General features: G+C 36.8%; 1 protein-coding gene across 1 annotated transcript in view; it reads right to left on the bottom strand.

Annotated features, from left to right (window-relative positions):
• Positions 1 to 1,164: 1,164 nt before the first annotated feature.
• The window catches only part of LOC145478407 (uncharacterized), a 47,970-nt gene continuing 34,215 nt past the window's right edge, over positions 1,165 to 14,919 (bottom strand). Inside the window, exon 9 of the transcript XR_014048254.1 lies at positions 1,165 to 3,223. The gene's annotated coding sequence lies outside the window, so the exon portion shown is untranslated. The remainder of the gene's footprint in view (positions 3,224 to 14,919) is intronic.

Below are 14,919 nucleotides of genomic sequence, written 5' to 3'. Positions count from 1 at the left end.
ATTTTATTAATAGCCCTTGCTTATAAATGATTGATTCTTTGTATTCATGATAGTATCGGTATTTATTCTCTTGGAAGATAAATTAAAGTTAATTCGTTAACAGAAAAATCAGTGAAAGTAAAACGTCAGAGAATATTGCTGTTAGCGCATCGTCTATTTCTTAACAATTCAGCAGACACGAGTTCGTCAAAGTTCGTTGTCGGTCGCCACTAATATGTTTGTTTAGAATAAAAACCATTTGCTTTTGTCTGTGGTGGCCTCTATTTGGCGATAAAAAGGCACCGCCTTGACCCTTTGGCTGCTTTTGGCTGCCAAAATTCATAGTTAGCCGGACATATTTCTGTAATTACACGTTTACATTCACCAAATAGCAATAGTAAAGGCTTAGCGAAAATCCATTCGACTTTGTATTTGTTTGTGTATGCGTGAAAGCATTGCAGTTCAGTCAAGAGGGCACACCTGGTTCAATGGCCACCAAACAACACAGCTCACATATGTATAAAGTGGTATATGAATCACAAAGAGACCTGAAGCTAACTGAGTGTTCAACAAACGTTTCGTTTCAGGTCCACCTACTCTTGTCAAGGGCTAAATTTGACCGTAACTGCAACTTCATCCAGCGTGAAACTGCCATTGCAAGAGACAGTAACTAACAAAAACCCCAAGAAACAGGAATTCAGTACTCAACACAAAAACGAATACAGCCATATCTAATGCGCAATTCCCTCTATGCTTTCATGTAACCACTCATTTGGAACCATATTAATAACTACAATCAATTTCGTGTACCTTCCAACTTTGATAAATAAGCTTAGTCTGATTAAATTTATTGGAATATCGTCGTTTTTTATTTAATTTGTTTAAGTTTATTGCTGTCGATCTAAGCAATAAAAAAAGTGTGTCTCTACAAGACGTTTTGATAACGCATTTGATACTTGACTATTTATAATTTCTTTTCTTCCAGTCACAGTTGTCTGGGTTATTAATATAGTCGTTTCATGTTCCATGCTAGCCTGCGGTAAAATGATCAAACAATGTTCTTCAGCATTTAAGTACCTAAATCAAAATGGCAGTTTTAAGCCTTGCATTCATTGTTTATTCTATTAATATTATAGTGATGTGGTTGTTAATGATGTTTTATTTTTTAAAGGAAGGCTACTATTGTAAAGCTCTAGTCATTCTCATCAATATCGTTTTTGATCACCAGACGGTTCTTTAGTGGATAGCATGATAGAAAGAGAATGTTCAACAAATAGATACAGACAATTTTTACCAACAGCGCCAATCAAGTAATTGTGTTACTCCAGTTGAAACGTTTTGACTAATTGAGAAATACAATGTTACCCAATCGCGATAGCACGACTAAAAAATTGAACAAAAATCAAACCACAAACAAACAAACAAACAAACACAAAACAATTTTCCAAGCAAACAAATATTTTAAAATTACGACGGGATTGAAAGAAAACAAATGGTGTTATGAGTCTCTAGGATACTATACTCAGACAGGTTTTAATGCTTTAAAACTGACTTTGAATAGGTCAATTGGAAAACTGACAAAAACACCGTTAAATAGTTAGATCGTGGCATAAACCTGAAAATCGGGTAATTTAAAACTGATTGTCCTCTGGAACTGTCATTCATAGTTTTATCGTCAATGCATGTATATATTTATATATATTTAGAAAACAACCTTAAGAAAATACACGCGCTGATTGGTTAAAAATCGTGTTTCTATAACACGATAGAAACACAGAACTAGCACGAGCTGTAGGCGTAATGATGGCGCGAGCAAAGAGAATTTACATTTTGATGATCAAAGTAACCAACCAAGCTGTTTTTGTTTTTTTCGTCGAGATGTTTTCTATAGGAAATAGAAAACATGTTCTCCGTGTTTCTATCGAGTTTTATATAATAAACCAAATTATTCTTGCATTTTGATTGGTTCTCGCCTATGATCTGTTAGAGGACAGACGCACGTTTGACGTCATCATTACAAAGTTTTTCCCTCTGTGTTTTAAAATGGCGGAAAGTTTTGAGAATCTAGATAATATTTTACGTCACTGGGCGAAAGATGAGGTACCAAAAACGTCTTGTCGAGGCCTTGAACAGGTATGAGAAGCAGGAAGAAGAAAGAAAAAGCGGTTGCCTTTTCAGTAAACGACTCAGAAAAAATACTCAAGCAATCTCAGTCGGCAGTCGAGCGAGACTAAACCAAACACATAATTGGTCTTGCTCTGCCTCGAATTTAACAAACCCAATAAACAAGATGTTTATGACATTAATTCATTTAAAAAATTCTCAGTCTCAAAATATTTCTTGACACAGATTGGGGTCAGGAATGAAACATCAAAACATTACTTCTTAAAATCAATTGAAATAAACACATAATCTTGCTTTCCGACGCGAATGTTCCAGTCCGTTTTAGGGCACAGCAGCGAGCAAAGTATAGTTCACTACAGCTCACGGCCAACTGTATCGCAGCTATAAGGTGTCTCAGACACTATATCAAACTGATTTGATAATCACCAACCACAGAGGACTAAAAGTTTCCACCGTCACTAACGTTCCTTTCATTCAAAACTCGAATCGAATGGCCTCCAGTATTGACCGCAACCGCAAGTTTTCTGAGCGTATTTTTCAACTCCTGCCATAAATATTTTCGGCTCCCAGGGCTACTCTGATGACAAAAACTGACTTGACTCTTCCAGCATTTTCTTTAAGATTTGCATATTTCGCAGTTCAATTCTGCTTTCGCTGTAAGTTTTCATTCCACGAGAAGAGACTTTCGAGTCAAGTTTGACAGTGACGTGTTTTTCCTGGACTAATCACAATTCATTGCTATGCAAAGCAACCAATGAGATTGCTTCATTTTGTATAGACAATGGATTACGTCAAATGGCTTTTCTTCGTGTTTGCCAAAGTGGCAGAAGGCCGGCTTCCGAGTTATGTTAAAAGGTTTTGAAATAAAAAGATTTTGAAATAAAAAGACTTTTCTGTGGTAGTTTGTTTCTTTATTATATAAAACAAATAGATTCCAGGTTGCCGTGATTCTATTCAGTAATAGATCGCGGGAGACGTCAAAATGTGGTAAGAGCATCAGTGACACACTAGGCTATCGCCTCGTGTGCCACTTTTGGTTCTTACCACATTTTGACGTCATCTGTGATCTATTACTGAACAGGCGCACGGCAACATGGAATCTATTTGTTAAATAGAAACACTCGAGAAAGTTTGGGAGAACTCGAAAAAAACTGTGGAAACACTCGCCCGCGGCTCGTGTTCCCACAATATTTCTCGTTCTCCCAAGCTTCCACTCGTGTTTCTGTAACTCGATAGAAACACGATCCATGTATTCTATTTCCTAAATATATATATATTTTTACATTAAGTTACAATACTAACCTTACGTACATTCAGTTACTAACAATGCTTACAACAGTAACAATTTTTACGATATTACTTACAGTGCTGACATTACTTACAAGTTTACAATACTGCTTAATTACTTACTATACCGCAACATGACTTATATAATACTAATGCTACTTGTAATATTGACATAACTTACGATACTAGCGTTTCTTTTTATCCTTGTTTCTTTTTTCTTTAATTTACTTTTTTCTTATTTTTTCTTCTTTTTCTTTTTCCCTTTTCCAATTTGTTTTCTTTTTCTTCGTCTTTCGTTCCTTTTTATTTCTTTCCTGACATTTCACACCATATCGTCAATATAAACTTCAGTTGGATGCGACACTGAGACTTGCCCTCAAGTCAAGCTGCGAAAGCCGAGATCGGAAAGCCAAAAATGTCTGCGAAGGTCAAACCTTGAGAAGGAAGAGCGCCAGGTAGAGGTATGAAAGTGTGCCGCGCGTGCAGAGCGCCCTTTGGATACTAGCCCAGCGAGCGAGGTACCCCTTGTTATAAAAAGCCCAACAAGTTCAATTGAAAGATTTATTTAAGGTTTTATCTTAATTGAATTTCAGCTCCTTTCCTATGTTTCCACATCGAGATATATTTTCTTCATATTTCACTGACCTGATAAATCTTCTAACTTTTTTTCTTACAATTGCTGATTGTGTGTTGTCGAATCCTTAATTACATGCACATACACTGAATATCTTTCTAAAACAACAGATAGCTTAAAAGATTATTATCTTTGTTTATCGCGTTTCTGTTGTTAACCAAAATGTTTTCACTAAGGTTAAACTTATATACCTTAGATCATTTAATACAGCTTTCACTGGTAAAGCAATAACACTAAACGTTACTAGGAACTATTAATTTATCGGTGAGAAACCTCAAGTTTAATCAAATAAAAACATAGTTAAATCACGACCCAATTCTCAATTGTTCCACGATACTGTAAGCAGGAGACAACGCCCAAGTTGATATAAAAATCATGAACTAAAAATGGATTGATATATCTTGAGGATGCATCAGAACTTTTTATTTCCTTGAGTTCTTCAGGTAATGGATTTTCGAGTATTTGAAAAGTCAACTTAAGGCATATTCATAACCAGGTGTCAAACCAGAATCACGATGTTCCAAAATAGACGGAGAAAAATAAATTGGTTCCTTTATCAGTAATTACAGATCACGTTCAAGATCATGAAACTTCATAAACGATTTTCCCTGAAACCCAAACCTCATCCAAAGTAACTAGAAGCAAGTAAGTGCCATGTGCGCAATAGGTCACTTTCGGCATATTAAAATTCCGATTGATAGCGAGGCCTAGAGGACACAAACAAAAGAAATCAGTAAACATGTCATTCAATTCGCTTTGTTCGTGCCCTCTAAGCCTCACTGCCAAGCTGAATTTTAGTATATCGAAAACAGTCTATTGGCCGTGCAATAGCAAGGTCAATATGGCTAGGTCTCGGTTTAAGATTTTCCCGTAAGGACCGTACGTTCGAGGTTAATAAGTAGTTTATTATATGGCTTATGAAATGTTTTTTTTTTTTAATTAGATTTTGCTTTGCTCTTGCAGGCCAGTGAACGGCCCGTGGGAATTACAGGAGAATGAAAATGCCTAATGATTTAAAAATTTTTCTACACTCTCTATTTGAGATTTCCAAGATACGTGTTCGTAACTCCTAGAAACAAAACTTCATTAACACGATCAATTTTAGTGTCATTCATTGCCTGTTTTGGTTTGTTTTGAATAAAATAAAATTTGATTTTTGGGGTTTTCTACGTATACAATCGCGAATGCTATGAGAAAATCTAAATGCGGCAAATCTTAACTACTAACATGAGATGAGAATGGCTACATTGAACCATGCAGTGGCCCACAGCTGGTCACCCGTATTTGCTCACGTAAGTGTATCGCTTTAACCCTGAGGGGGACACGTACAAACAAAGGAAAGTCGAAGCGGACACCTGTCAAACATTTGAGTTTCTACTTCTTGCGGAGGAAAGAAAAATAAAAACACTGATGTAAATAGTGCATGCACTTCAACCTAGTCTTACTCCTGCTGCTTTGCGTTAATCATGCATTAACTTTGAAGCTAGCTCTTTCACCATTCATCTGAGGTCTTACTGTAGTTTTACGTTAAGATTATATGTTTGATTGTTGACATTTTGTGAAAAAGAAAATGTAAGAAGATGCTAATTATTAGGTTTTTTTTTCCTTTTCGTTACAAGAACGACTTTTTCCATTCCTGTTGTCGTTCAGTGGCCCAATTGTTCACAACGAATTTGTTCTGTGCTTAATTTATAACTGTGCCATACTTTTACGGGTTGGCACTCCACGTTGTTTTCTTATCTATATATGACGGATAAGGTACAGCAATGCTGGGATCAACGCAGCGAAAGATTGTTAATAGTGGCCTCCAAGTTTCCATGTAAGACATTCTATGAATATCAGCAAATAATGATAATGATAATCTAGTTATTTACAATTCAGCCACCCAGCTGATAAGAATGGAAAGTGGACAATGCAGTTAAGCATCATTTAGCACAGTAATGTCCAAAGGCAATACAATGCCATAGCAGACAAACATTTCGAAAGCAGTTTCACGAAAGCGAAACCAATTTGTAACTGACTGATAATGAATGAGTGTTATTAACTTTGCGACTGTTCGAATACAAAACCATGAAAAAGTCATCAAGAACTACCAATGGGCATAAAGCGAAAAACAGCTCCAGTTACGAGAGGGATATGGAAAAGTCATTTGCAGTTATTTATCATAATCTGAAACGTATACAAGACGAGAAACCGCTTAATGAGAGACCTCGAAGAAGGTACAGTGTGCCACAAATACCCAACCCGGCATTATTGCAAAGATATGAGCAAACGACTCCAGAACAAAGGGCAGATCAGTCGACAGAAAGTACAGTTTTGCCGCCAAAACCAAGACGAGTCAGTTTCTCCGATAGTGTGACTCACACATTCAGTAGTCAGTCGGCAATACTAGAGATGAGTGGCTCGAGACCCGTGGAACAAGTTTGTAATTTGCCAGAGAGAGAGACAGAGACAAGGATTCCTTAAGCCACATGTTTTAGTATGCACTTTCATCAGTTATGTATGTCCTTTTAATTTGGCCGGTGGAAAATGGCTTAGTAAATTTGAGTTTCAGGTCTTTTGACAAAAATTTATTAACAATCCTAATTACAGGCGTTTTGAGCGGATGGTTTCGTGATGTTGTCTTGCCTTTGTACAGAGTGCAATCAAAAATCTACAAATATGGTAAAGGCCGGTGCAAACGAAGCCTTCGCCGCTGTCGAAATATAGGGTTTTTGAAAGATAAATCTGGATGGACTGCCAGCGCGACTGAAGCATAGAGTGCCGACTTACATAACGGAAAAAAAATATCGCATATAATTATTCAGTTACATATAATCTGTCGAACGAAATAAGAATTAACAGACAATAGGTTTGCAATATTCTTTGTAACACAACTGTTAGGACGTTTAAGCAGAGCACGACGACGACAACGGAACGTCCCCGTCTATTTGGAGTTAGTATATTGCTAAATGGATCAAGCACATGAACAGATTATTAGTACAAGTACGTCTCGGTAAATATCTTCTGTCATCCGCAAAGTAACAACGTGAAATAGCCATAGCGTTGCTTTTTTTTCCCCTACTTTTTGTTGGATTTTAAATGGCAATCTTGGCTTCATTTTCGTCTTCATGCATGTCACGCTGATACGGCGATAAATTAAATTAAATAAATTTTAGAGAGGAAACCACATAAGCCTTAGCTGGTTTTCATGCAGGTCCTTTATTCTGGTCGAATTAAAATTTGGAAATGTTGGTTTTTGTGGAGGGAGGAAAATCGGAGGACTCGTAGAAATACCCTCGGAACGAGTCGAGAACCAGCAACAAACTCGACCCACACTGAGCTAAAGCTGGAGGCGTCTGTCAGCTCAACGATCGTTTGATGTCAACATGATTAAAACGTTATCAAGCTAGGAACACAGTGTTTCATGGTGTATGGCCCCACTCGGTTACGGCAGACGGAAGTCAAAGCTAACGTAACTAGTGAGACAAGCTCAGATAGTGCAGACTACAATTTAAGTTAAGTTTCGTTCATTTTAAATTCAATAATACGTTAAAGTAGCAAACGTGACAATTTTACTTTTCATGCCAACGTTTGTAACCTAGTTTACAACAATAACAACAACTACTTGCTCTATAATTGCATGACCATAAATACATAAAGCGCTACAAAAGCATTTGTAAACTAAAACTAAAACAGTAATTCAGTTTATCGTGAACATATCATAAGGTGATGATATGGCATGCAATCAAGTACGTCGGTTTGATTTGAAATAGGAATAGTACGTAGATCAAGGCAATATGAAATGAATTTTGATAACTGAATATAAGCATAACGATTTGTAGAAGTCATAAGTCTGCCGATGGCTTGTAACGGAGATATTTTCAAGTTCCTATAAAATTCATCTCTTAGAATAGAGTATTTAATCCAATACATAAGAAAGTGAGATTTATCATCAATTTGGTTAGAATCACAAATAGGGCAGAGTCTGCTTAATCATGGAATTTGATCATATCTACCAGTTTCAATCCTTAGTTTGTAATTGCCTATCCTGAATTTCACCAGTTCTTTTCTTTCGCTTCGTTTGTTTGTTAGGCTTAAATGAGAGAAAGGCGTATAATCGTTCTCAAAAGTGTTTTTATTGATATTAAGGTGTCTTGATACAATTATTTTTTCTGGACCATACCAAGCATTTTCACAGTGCTTTTCACCAGTTGTTTAAATGGATGAAGTTTTGTAAGTTTTAGAGCAATAGATATTTCCATGGAAACGATAAACATGCAAACAAATTGAATATCGATAAAAGTTGAATTTGGCGCGAACCAGATGTGGTATAAAAGAGCTGCCACCGATGTCTTAAACTACGGTGTATGGCAAGTGGAATAAACGAGAATAATGAAACAAACTCTGTGTGTTTGATTTCGAGTAAATCACAAAAACATTTCAAATCACACTTTTTGCATAATAATAGTATATGAATGAACTGACGGATAAACAATATTTTGATGACATGGAACCCACAAAAGTTTTGTTGGCTATCTTCTTCACGATCTCAAGAACAATACTTTTACATAAGATCACCACCATTTCTATTTGCGGTTAATTTTTGATTTCAGTGCTTTTAGAAAAATCTCTACAACGACTCGATAAATTTTCCAAAAACCTTAACCGTGCGTACCTGATAATGTACACAGCTTTATTCCAAAGTTGTATTCATATTGATGCAATGGAACACTTTCAAATTTATCGATGAAGGAGAGGCTTCAACGGAGGGGAAAGTTGCGTTACAATTTCACGATTTACAAAATTATTTTAAAACATTCACATCAATGTTTACTGTATTGTGTTGTAATCGACGGCACTATTGTTTTTCCGTACAGTATGCTTTGCCTTTTTGTTCAAAAGCTTGCATGACGGAGGAATGCAATACACAATGGTTAGAATTTTTTTTCACAGTTTTGTTACACCGTGGATTTATTACGCAACTTTCTCGTTGGTTCAAAGACCCCTGTCTTTAATTAATCGTTAAATTTGAAAGCGTCTCAGCGAATCAATGTTGATGAAACTTTGGAGTAAAATGATCTTGATTATCAAGCATGTGTGGCAAACGTTTCCAAAAATTCTATCGAGACATTTCAAGATTTTTGAAAAAGTGCTCAACATTAAAATTTAACCGAAAATTATAGTGGGAGTGTTTCAAAGAAAAATTCTCGTTCTCACGATCGCGTGAACAATACTCAACAAAATTTTCAAGGCTTCAAAACATAACTTCAAGGCACAATTTGGTGTTATCTCAAGAAATTTCACGAAAACAGTGCTCAACGGTGGGTCCATTTAGCACCACGTAAAACGTATGTTTTAACCTTTTTTTGGCGATTTACTAGAGATCAAACGTACCGATTTTTTTGCTCTTGAACGTTTTGCTCTCTTTCATAGAGGAGGAAATAAACAAGCTGCTAAGGAGTAGCAATAAGTTTTCACTCCATATTTTTGTGGCTACTTCATGGTATAATAGGATACCAAAGCAATAGTGCCACCTGTATAAACAACCTTAACTTAAAGGAGCTCAGTCACAATATTTTGAGCTATTTTCACGTACAAACTGATTGCTTTATATCTAAGAAACCTAAAAATAGTGCTTTACTATAAGATTGAAAAACACCAAACAGACAATAATAAACCATTCAAAGGAACAAGGATGGCTAAGGATGGAGAAGATTAACACGGATTACAAACGAAGAACTTGAAAAATTTAAACTAAACTTTTCTAGATGTGCAAACCATGACGTAGATCCGTTAAACTTTACGTGCTTATAACTGAAACACACTTTCTTTATTGTGGAATTGTATTAGCGCCATGAGACACAACTTTTGCAACGTTTAAAAAATTCGGTCGAAGGGGTTGAGGCCCACCTTAAATTCATAAAAAACAAAACTTTTAATGCGGCCCTAAACCTCCTCGACAGTATTTTTCAATCTTTGCTAAAAGTCTTATCTTTGATGTTGTATTTCTTTATCATTGAGGGACATTTGGCCGTTTTAGAGTAATATACGCAGCTAAAATAAAGGGTGCTTTTTAACATGGTCTATTGTTGCTAGACTTTGATCTATTGCATGTGCATATTGTCCACCGACGATAGTGACCATCTGTGTGATACTAAGATTGCAAATTCATCTGATACAGTGGCAATGATTTTCTCCATCTGAGAATAACTGCTGGAAAGCGCTCAAACCCGTTGCCCTACCCTATACATGCTACAGGGGAAATTGTGAATACACTGCTGCCGATCACTTCGCGTTGGTTTTTGTATTTCTTTCTTTTGCCGTAGTATTTTTAACACGTCCTGTCGTTGGTCGTCGTCTCATTCCCCTACGTTTTTGTTTTTGTTTTTGTTTTTCCTTCACACTTTGGGTTTTCCATAAAGGAATGTACCTTTTTTTTAATAACCCTTTCTCTTATTCATTCACTGAAAAAAAGGTAACATAAAACACAATTTTAAAAAAATACAAAAAATTAAACGGTAACAACTTACGAAAAGAAATTACAACTAGTGAAAATAGCTAACTGAAAAGATCTACGAATTACGGTCTTATAAACACTCACAAGAATCGAACAAAACAAAAGTGCTCTAAAGAGTAACAAGGCCTCTAATCTTCTTTCTGTCTGTCCTGAGCTTGTTTTTTTTTTAAATTTAAGATAGGAAGTAAAACAGAAGGGGTCTTCATTTTTTGCGGAAATATAAATGTAATTTCTGGCTACAAGCAAACAGTAGTTAATGCCTAAAAAAGGCTGTTTTCCGGGATGAAAAGCAAATAGAATATCACGCAGTTTGAGTTTGACTTGCATGTTATATTTACCATTCCACCAAGAAGTAAAATCGATCCAAAATACTTTACTAAAATCACATTCAACAAGATAGGTCAGTATTTGACTGCCACTGCGAGGGTAACATCTGTCGTTCTCTGTTATCTCATCTTTAAAGAGCCTACTTTTTGTGTACAGAATGTTGTGGTTAATCTTAAATTGAAAAACTGACATTCTGACATCGAGAGTTAGTTTGAAAGGAAGCTCATAAATATGGGAAATTTCATCCGCAGAAAAACCTGCCTCTTCAAGCTTTCCCATTCCCCTAGCTACGTACAGTGCACGTCGCTGTTTCAACGCAGAGTCCCTTCTTAGAATTTATCCTACCTCTGATTTGGACGTGTCAACTGTACTGTTCTGCTTTAATACCCGTGGATTATAAAATTTGCTAGAATTGAAGATAATTCTAGACTGTATTTAAAGTGTTTAGTCGACCTAACATGACCTATTCTTAGTAGCATGAACTGTAATTCAGAGAAAGGAATTTTCAACAACTGGCCAACAATCTGATCTAAATCCATCTTACGAATCCTTGCGCGCTGGTAATAAAAAAAAGAGGGCTGTTTCACACCTCATGGAAAGTCGAAGATAGAAAATTTGTGGTGTCAAGGACTAGGAACGCTACATGTTATCGAACTGAGTATATAAAAACGGAAGTTGAACTTATCACAGATTTTAAATGTAGTATTGATCAATCAAGCTCATTATAATTTACTCCGATTCAACAGTCCGGAGGGTATATCACTAGAATCTTTCTGAAGGCGAAGTTTTAAACTTTTATTTACAAGCCGTTCGGGCATGGATAAGGAAGACATCAAAAGCCACTTTTCATACCAGAAGGTAATGGAGAGATCTTTTGTGGTTATTTACCATAATCTAAAACAATTGCAAGATGTGAAACTGGTCACACGAATACGAAGACACAGGCATTCCCAAAGGACTAATCCGAAATCATCGCAGCAGCATGAATCACGTGACCCTGTGCGAATGAAGTTGCAATAAGAGTCACAAGCTTCCAAAACGACAAACAGAAGAGTCAGTTTTGCAGTCGACAGTTCTAGCCCATAAATGATGAACCAGCCTCGAGTTGTAATACCCAGGAAGATTTTCAGTTGCAAGTTGGAAAACAAAGGAAACATTCTATGATTAGGAACAGCTGTGGCATGTGGCTTGTTTTGTAATTGGCTTAACTTGTCCTCGGAACCTGCCCTAAGAATTTGAAGACTTGATTGCTAAACCTGATTATGACACTGCGTGCTGACACTGGGTTATGGAACGAGCAACGACGGAATAATGAAACATGTTGTGAGGTGCCAACGGTGTTAACACCCGAGTGGAGTCTTGCCGAGTTCAATTGGATGGTATTTCTCTCAACAGCATTGCCACGGATGACAAAACTCTCCCTCCATACTATCAGCTATTCAATCACTTAATTCTAATGAACATTTTCGCCCTATTTAATTGCAATTATCGACTTCTAACACGAGCTTTTAGCTAACTATTAAGAAAGTATTGTGATAATTAACTGAAAAGCAAGCGTAGGTTTCTGTTGAGTCAGAATCGTATACAAGAATTGATCAACGCTTCAGAAATATGGCAGACGATTATCTATCAAACTGCTTTAAAAACAGACGAAGACTGCCTTTTGGCAGATGTTTATACTACCTATCTTCATTGACTAAAGGTTTAGACGATACTGCAAAGTTAAGCGGTTATGATTGCATCTTTAATCCCATCAGGCAGTCTGGCTATGTTCGGTAACTAAAAAGGCCCTGCTAATGTAACAACTGCTGTCAGACGGACTTTATACTCCTTTAGAAAACAAAATTTGCCAGCTTGGAAAAGGCTTCGAAAGAAATGGAGAAATTAAGAAATCAGTTAAGGTTTAACATGCAGTTTCTAATTTTGGGGACACAAACCTAAAATGAGAACTCGAAGCAGACAAACATAATAACACAATTCGTGACGCTATTTGTTTAGGGAAGTCACACGCGGGCAAAAAACATATACTTCAATCCGTTTTAAACCGAACATCATTTAAAGATTGTAAATGTAGGTTCCAGAAGGGCAAGCTTTACTCAGCTGAGACGTAGGAAACCAAAACTTTACTGTGCAACAGTGAAAGTTCAAGAATGCGCTAATCATAATTGCAGTCGTCTGTTGCCAATGTCTCATCGGTCTGATGGCTTTATAACATCGTTCCTCCACCCCGCATTTACGATCGCGACAGACTCGCACAAACCGCACATTGATTACGACCGACACATGATGCCATTCTACCATGATTTCTACAGTAGTTTGATGAGAACATTAGGATAGTATTAAATTATTATTTCCGTTGATCGCTAATCGAGGGAATCACTCAAATAATTCATCAGGCTAGTGACTTAATAAGAGTCCGTGTCGTCAATTTACGATCGTGCAAGCAACCACAATCCAGTTAGTACAAGACAAGAATGCGCGAAAGCAATCGGCACAAGTGCATGTTTGCCATAATATGGTATATAGATAAGAAACACCTCAGTCATGAAATTCTCGAACGTCTTTGGTTGGTTACGTTGTCTTCGCAGCTTTCTAATGTTAGAAAATTAACAAATTGACGTCAGTTTTTTATGCGTCTGTCCTCTTATTGATGACAAATTGCGTCATAACATTGTGAAAGTGGCTGTGGAACCACGAGCCGCAGGCGAATGGTTCCACAGTAAACAATAACAAGACTCCAAAATGGTCAAATGTCGGGAATAAATGAGGGGAAAAGACGCCGTAAACTTGCCGTATACAAAGATAAGTGAATTTTGTCCAAAATGACCCGAGCATTGTCAATAGCTTTTCTCGGTTTTTGATTGGCTGCTTAAAAAAGTTCATAAAATCTCATTGGTTAAAAAGTTGACAGTTTGACAGCTGAAAGTTGAACTTGAAAGCTTGCATAAATTAAAATTTTATCCGTCTGTACTCTTCTTGATGATAAAAAAATGAGCCAATCAGCGCGCGAGAAATTAGACAGTTATTGTAAAAATAGTAATCGCTCACACTCTAATTAACAGACATATGAGAAAAGTGTAAGGAATTTCAGGTTTAACAAAAGCCTCATAACGTTGAGTGTGTTCGGTTTATTTAGGAACGTTCTATCTATACAGGTAATTCATCTATGGCAAATTACCGCTTCTTTGAGATAGGATGTTGCCAGCTATATATAGGGGGAATCGAAAGGGAGCTCCATTATAGGATTATCTGTTGCCAGACGGCCTTGACCCTATCTCAAGAAGATAACTTTTACTCTATTCTTGTTTTGGGAGCTTTCTCAGAAACGAACGATGATTTAGGACCATACAACCAAACCCAAAGCAATTGCAATAGCTAATCAAACCATACATACACAACGTCACAATGTAGTGCAATAAGAACATCGAAACATTAACAAGCGTCAAGCGTTGAAACGCTTGAGTGACAAAGCAGTTACGAGCTTTCGTTTTACAACTGATTAGTAAAGTGAATAGACTTACGTGCTTCTACATGTATTTATTTGTTTATTTATTTCTCTTCTTTTCTTTTTTCTTCTTTCTTTGTTTTTTGCGCCTCTCGCCTTTCGGTGCTAGTGTCTAACACTAATGCTTAGCTAATGGATGAGTAAACGAAATGAAAGATCAATCCCATCGGAAATCTGGGCGAACGGATGATTGACGACAACTTATAAAGTATCCACAATGAGCACTTGTACAGCGGATTGTCACATACCTAAAATTCAAATTCTACTACAACGGTATAAACGGCTTTCACGCCTGAAGGAACAAAACAGTGCACTTTGAACTATAGCTTCAAACTTCGCAAAAAATCCGCAATGGGTTCAGAAAAAGTTGAAACAAACTCTAAATACCAGAAGCAAATGGACAGATCCTTCACTTTTATTTATCACAACCTGAAAAGGATCCAGGAGAACAAACCGCTTAAAGCCCAAGAAAGTAAGTACTGCTTTCAGCCCTGCGAAATACCTAAGCCTGAATCTTTGCAGCAGCTCAGAAGACAGGCTCTCGATCTAACAGGACGATCTAAC

Source organism: Orbicella franksi, chromosome 2 (genome assembly GCF_964199315.1).
Source record: "Orbicella franksi chromosome 2, jaOrbFran1.1, whole genome shotgun sequence".
NCBI lineage: Eukaryota > Metazoa > Cnidaria > Anthozoa > Scleractinia > Merulinidae > Orbicella > Orbicella franksi.
Note: the sequence above shows the minus strand (reverse complement) of the source record. Positions and strands in the feature narration are given on the sequence as shown.